At 39.6% G+C, this 7,147-nt stretch overlaps 1 pseudogene; it reads right to left on the bottom strand.

The window, feature by feature from the left end:
* Nucleotides 1-1,079: 1,079 nt before the first annotated feature.
* LOC139394600 (zinc finger protein 180-like) lies at nt 1,080-3,532 on the bottom strand (annotated as a pseudogene).
* Between the last annotated feature and the right edge of the window lie 3,615 nt (nt 3,533-7,147).

Genomic DNA, 7,147 nt, shown 5'->3' with positions numbered 1-7,147 from the left:
GATATCATGTTGAAATCATTTGTGTGAGAGTGGGGAGATGAGTTTGTCCTGTTAAAACTAACAGCTCAAAAAACACATGGAATCTGGGAATAATGTGTACATCACTGGTTAGAGGACAACTTGTAGAAAACATCTAGCTACATTTTGATTCAAGTGGGTCACCAATGCTGTAAGTGTAACACAGCTCTTTTTGTGTGAGTCACTTTCTGTTATATCATATAAATATCACTCTTTCAATTCAGAGCCTGGATTTTCCCCCTGAGGCTAATATCCATATCATGCAGAAATCAATTGAACAGGGGGCAAACATTTAGAGTTCTACATTGTGACATTATTAAAATACTCCTTCTACAATGTTTAAACATTCTACATTGTGACATCATTAAAATACTCCTTCTACAATGTTAAAACATTCTACATTGTGACATCATTAAAATACTCCTACTACAATGTTTAAACATTCTACATTGTGACATCATTAAAATACTCCTTCTACAATGTTAAAACATTATACATTGTGACATCATTAAAATACTCCTGCTACAATGTTAAAACATTCTACATTGTGACATCATTAAAATACTCCTTCTATAATGTTAAAACATTCTACATTGTGACATCATTAAAATACTCCTACTACAATGTTTAAACATTCTACATTGTGACATCATTAAAATACTCCTACTATAATGTTTAAACATTCTACATTGTGACATCATTAAAATACTCCTACTACAATGTGAAAACATTCTACATTGTGACATTATTAAAATACTCCTACTACAATGTTAAAACATTATACATTGTGACATCATTAAAATACTCCTTCTACAATGTTTAAACATTATACATTGTGACATTATTAAAATACTCCTACTACAATGTTAAAACATTCTACATTGTGACATAATTAAAATACTCCTTCTACAATGTTTAAACATTCTACACTGTGACATCATTAAAATACTCCTTCTACAATGTTTAAACATTCTACACTGTGACATCATTAAAATACTCCTACTACAATGTTTAAACATTATACATTGTGACATCATTAAAATACTCCTTCTACAATGTTTAAACATTCTACACTGTGACATCATTAAAATACTCCTACTACAATGTTTAAACATTCTACATTGTGACATCATTAAAATACTCCTACTACAATGTTTAAACATTCTACATTGTGACATTAATTCATTGATATCATGAAACAACTCCATCATTAATGTATTTTCTGATGTTTGATCAGAGATCTTTTATCAGAGTATCTCTTGTCACATTGACCACAGCTATGAGGTTTCTCTCCTGTGTGTGTTCTCTGGTGTACAATCAGATGGCTAGATGTAGTATAATTCTTCCCACATTGTTCACAGCTATGAGGTTTCTCTCCTGGGTGTGTTCTCTGGTGTACAATCAGATGACTAGATGTAGTAAAATTCTTCCCACATTGTTCACAGCTATGAGGTTTCTCTCCTGTGTGTGTTCTCTGGTGTACAATCAGATGACTAGATGTAGTAAAATTCTTCCCACATTGTTCACAGCTATAAGGTTTCTCTCCTGTGTGTGTTCTCTGGTGTATAATCAGATGGCTGGATGTTGTAAAATTCTTCCCACATTGTTCACAACTATAAGGTTTATCTCCTGTGTGTGTTCTCTGGTGTGATACCAGGTTGCTTGACTGAGTAAAATTCTTCCCACATTGATAACAGCTGTAAGGTTTCTCTCCTGTGTGTGTTCTCTGGTGTACAATCCGATGGCTAGATGTAGTAAAACTCTTTCCACATTGATCACAGCTGTAAGGTTTCTCTCCAGTGTGAATTCTCATGTGTACTTTTAGTGAATTTGATCTTAAGTAACTCTTCCCACAGTTAGAGCAGCAGTGCGATTTCTTCCCTGTTGGTCTCCACTGGTGTTTCTTGAGGTGTTCTGATCGGGAGGGACTCATCCCTGCCTCGTCAGCTTCATGATGTTGTTGAGGCTCCCCAGAGGATCCACGATAGTCACGTCTCTCTCCTGTGTGAACAACAAGTCAGACAGATGGTTAAAGGCCCACAACAGCAGAAATCCACTGTAAAAGGTGATGCCAACAGCGTAGCCATGATGTTGTACAACAATTGACGTCTGTAATGAATGTTAAAATTATTTGACAATTGTCTTGAGACAATCAAGTGAGCAACAATAGTCATATTTTGTCATGTTTTCACATTAGTCGTAACATCGATGATTGTCGGCTAGAAATAAGTTATTATAGTTGCTGAACCCCTAAGCAGTGTGCCAGACAACCTTTGGTCACCAATATAGGCCCCTTTCTGTGTTTGCTAAAATAGGCGCACGAGGGCAATGAATTGAATGTGAGAGTGGTTACATTTCTCCAGCCCCCATCCCTCAGCTGTTTACCAAACCAAGTCTCAGGGCAGCCATTTTGTTGCTGTTTAAATCCTAGGTTGTCCCTTTAAAAAAGCCAAATCAATCGATCAACCAATCTGCAGTTCAAACAATAACAAAGATGTCATTTCACCACTGTTTTGGTAATAAGATGATGGATGGGTCTGGAGAAATGTAACTACTCTCAAATTCATAGACAGACCTACGGATGCAAGGACTGACCATCCATGAAATCAGCATGATAGTTTTAACCATGTTGAGGCTAAACAGTGTTGATTCACATTGTTTCTAAACATTGGTGTAAAAAATCTTATTTGGGGTTCTGATGGGGTACAACAGTTGAACTAAGCTCATGAGGTATGTGTTATATTCTTCAAGAATCAATGGCTATAAATAATATAAATGTAGCAATTACATATTTCCCCTTTAACACCACACATCAGTTCAACAACTGCAGAGTTTGTGCCTCTGTTTTTAAGACAGTACTTACTAGAGTTAATCACGGCCCGGTTTCTCAAAACCATCTTATGGCTGAGTTCACCGTCAGAACCATAGGATGCGTTAAGATGCGTTGGGGAAACCGGGCCCAGATATCCAGTTTCCTCCTCTTCGTCCTCCTCCTCCTTTTTCGATGTGACAGTCATCTCCCCTCCCCCTCTTTCACTCCATAAACTGCTGCCTCCTCTCTCTCCGCTTCCCCTTCTTTTACTGTAACATCCTCCTCCTCTTTCACTCTGAACGAGTCTTCCTTTTCTTTCACTGAAACGTCTTTCTCTTCTTCTTTCACGGTAACAGCCTCACCCTCTACTTGTTTTTGTATTGAAACATCCTTCTCTTCCTCCTCCTCTTTTCAGGAGAACTTCTTTCTCCGTCCAGAAGACCTCCTCTTCTTTAGCAGGAGGAGAGTAACTTAGTGAACTCATGGTCGGAGATGTTCGCTAGCTAGCATTAGCAACTAGCCTAGCTCTAAGCTAATTTAGCAAACCAGCTAGCTGACAAACAACGTACATATATCATTAAATGGGCCAACACGTACATACGACAGAAGTGTGTTTAATACACAGCGACTAATATACACCAAAACAGTGTAAAGAGAGTGAATGTTGTAGCTATGTTTGCTATAAAGCTACCGAGGTGTCTAACTGTTGTTGTTGAAGGAGCGTCCCGTCCACTAGATTATACGTCACACTGGCAGCGTCGCCTGAACCTAAAAGACGCACATCGCCATCTGCTGACTGGAGTGGCAACGCAGTTGAGGAATTTAATTTATTTAATTAAAGTTGATTATTATATTAAGTCGTTCAAAGAAAAGCATGTGTTAATTGATTCGTTTTTAATGAGTGATAATTTAAAACAAACTCTAGACCCACTACATATTTACATTGAACCATAGTTCTGACATGGATCATTTTGACCCCAGAGGCATATCTTTTATCACAGCCAAAATGTGGTTTATTCAATGTTTCATGACTTTGTCAATCAACTTGTTCTTAATACATCTAAATCCTGGTTTAGTGTTTCTGTATCAATATGGACTTTTAACAAATTAAAATCCTTTGGAGTCATTTTGACTCCAGCCAAAATCACCTTTGATAAATAGGACGTTTATTTCAAATCAAATCAAAATCACATTTTATTGGTCACATACACGTGTTTAGCAAATGTTATTGCAGGTGTAGCAAAATGCTTGTGTTTCTAGCTCCGGCAGTGCAGTAATATCTAACTAGTAATATCTAACAATTTCACAACATATACCCAATACACACAAATCTAAGTATTTGAATGTAGGTTTCTCCGTAGACATGATCCATCCCACCAGAGGGTGGAGGGGCACCTGTATCAGTGGTTTCGACCATATAGACACCTGCAGACACACAGTATAGTGCCTCCCATGTTCTCTCCTAAGATTGGACTTTCTATACCACGTATCACCTAACTGTGTACAAAACTGCCAATGATAGAAAACTCTTCCAGTGGTATACAGTGTATTCATTAAGTATTCAGACCCCTTCACTTATTCCACATTTAGTTACGTTACAGCTTCATTCTAAAATTGAATAATTTCCCCCCTCATCAACCTACACACAAAACCCCATAATAACAAACCAAAAACTGGTTTTTAGACATTTTTGCCAATGTATTTACTTAAGTATTCAGACCCTTTGCTATGAGACTCGAAAATGATCTCAGATGCATCCTGATTCCATTGATCATCCTTGAGATGTTTCTACAACTTGATTGGAGTCCACCTGTGGTAAATTCAATAAATTAGTCATGGTTTGGAAAGGAACACACCTGTCTATATAAGGTCCCACAGTTTACAGTGCATGTCAGAGCAAAAACCAAGCCATGAGGTCAAAGGAATTGTTCGTAGAGCTCTGAGACAGGATTGTGTCGAGGCACAGATCTGTGGAAAGGTACCAAAATTGTCTGCAGCATTGACGGTCCCCATGAACACAATGGCCGCCGTCATTCTTAAATGGAAGAAGTTTGGAATCACCAATACTCTTTCTAGAGCTGGCCACCCGGCCAAACTGAGACATCGGGGGGGAAGGGCCTTGGTCAAGGAGGTGAACAAGAACCCGATGTTCACTCTGACAGAGCTCCAGATTTCCTCTGTGGAGACGGGAGAACCTTCCAGAAGGACAACCATCTCTGCAGCACTCTACCAATCAGGCCTTAATGTAGCAATGATTAAATTGTCAACATTTATTTCAATGGACAATTCTGTGAACTGTTCTGTGAAATGAGTTGGCTAGAGATGATTTGCAGGAGCTTGCAGGGATTTGTAGGCATGTTGTCTACTTTGATGCTAATTAGCATTTTCGAATCTGAGAGTAGAGAGAGACATCCCCATTAGTTCCTGCCAAGACAGCAGCTACTCTCAATGGGGTTTATTATGGATCCCCATTGGTTCCTGCCAAGGCAGCATCTACTCTTCCTGGGGTTTATTATAGATCCCCATTAGTTCCTGCCAAGGCAGCAGCTACTCTTCCTGGGGTTTATTATGGATCCCCATTAGTTCCTGCCAAGGCAGCAGCTACTCTCCCTGGGGTTTATTATGGATCCCCATTAGTTCCTGCCAAGGCAGCAGCTACTCTTCCTGGGGTTTATTATGGATCCCCATTAGTTCCTGCCAAGGCAGCAGCTACTCTTCCTGAGGTTTTTATGGATCCCCATTAGTTCCTGCCAAGGCAGCAGCTACTCTTCCTGGGGTTTAATATGGATCCCCATTAGTTCCTGCCAAGGCAGCAGCTACTCTTCCTGGGGTTTATTATGGATCCCCATTAGTTCCTGCCAAGGCAGCAGCTACTCTTCCTGGGGGTTTAATATGGATCCCCATTAGTTCCTGCCAAGGCAGCAGCTACTCTTCCTGGGGTTTATTATGGATTCACGTTAGTTCCTGCCAAGGCAGCAGCTACTCTTCCTGGGGTCCAGCTAAAATAAAGGCAGTTATACCATTTTAAAATCATGACAATAAATTCACAACACACTGTGTCCTCAGTCACCTTGTCCCAGAGAGGTTTACATGGTTATCAAAACATCACACCAGGGTGAGTCTAAACAAAACACAGCCCTGTGGGGAAAATGAATGGAACCATCTCCCTGTTTGACCTCTAGTTGTTATGGATATTATGACTCTACAGAGACACACAGTGGACCTGTCAAAATATGTACCATTGATAAATCACACTTTATTTAACCTCAATGTCATCTTGTGTTTACATGGCATTGTAGATTTTAGCTGTATATAGGATGTATTCTGGATGTTTTCAGTGTGTTTTCAACCCTTTCAGACAATGGATTAATCACAATTAAAAATAGTGCACTAACATTACACAAAGTGAACTCAAGTCTGACAGCCCAAACAAACACACACATTCTCAGTCAAAAACACAAGTCAGAACACAGCCTCTCGATTCTCTCATGTGTTTTCAGGTTTTCTGACTGGGAAAATGTCTTTCCAGAATGAGAGCAGTGGTATGTCTTCTCCTCCTGTGTATTTGTATGTATTCTTTCATGCTCTTTCAGGTACCTTAACCGGGTAAATCTCTCTCCACACTGGGAGCAGCGGTACATCTTCTTACCTGTGTGTGTCCTCTCATGCTTGTTCAGGTTTCCTACATGGCCAAAACTCTTTCCACAATGGGAACATTGGAAAAGCTTTTCCCCTGTGTGTCCCCTCTCATGCGTTTGCAGGCTCCCTAACTGGGTAAATGACATTCCACATTGGGAACAGTGGTAAGGCTTCTCTCCAGTGTGTATTCTCTTATGTGTTCTCAGGCTCCCTAACTGAGTAAAACTCTTTCCACACTGGGAGCAGTGATGTCGTCCTGCTGGTTTGGACGTCTCGGGGTCTGGTTTCCCTGAAGGACTCTTCCTGCTGTCAGAAGGAGAGTCTGGTCTCTCTCCTGACAAAGACAAACAGATGATTTAATTAAACAGAGACCTGAATGAAACCTCCACATAATAAAACTTCCTATGACATTTAATCTAGACTAGATCCCTCAATCACCTGAAGTCACTTTTCACAAGTGTTATTAAAGCCACTACAAAATGCAGGTCTCTGTGTGTTCTTAGTCAGAGAGGCCTATAGAATGGTCTAGAATGTCATTGTATGTTGTAGCGTTTACACCAGTCCAGCCTACGCTTGACACTCTAGCAATGATAAAGTACTTTATGATAACGCCAAAATTAAATAAACAATTTGGTATCATTTTTATTATGGAAGATTGAATAGGTGTGCTTCAAACGG

This window comes from Oncorhynchus clarkii, unplaced genomic scaffold (assembly GCF_045791955.1).
Source record: "Oncorhynchus clarkii lewisi isolate Uvic-CL-2024 unplaced genomic scaffold, UVic_Ocla_1.0 unplaced_contig_1596_pilon_pilon, whole genome shotgun sequence".
NCBI lineage: Eukaryota > Metazoa > Chordata > Actinopteri > Salmoniformes > Salmonidae > Oncorhynchus > Oncorhynchus clarkii.
This window is presented reverse-complemented; position numbering and strand designations above follow the sequence as displayed.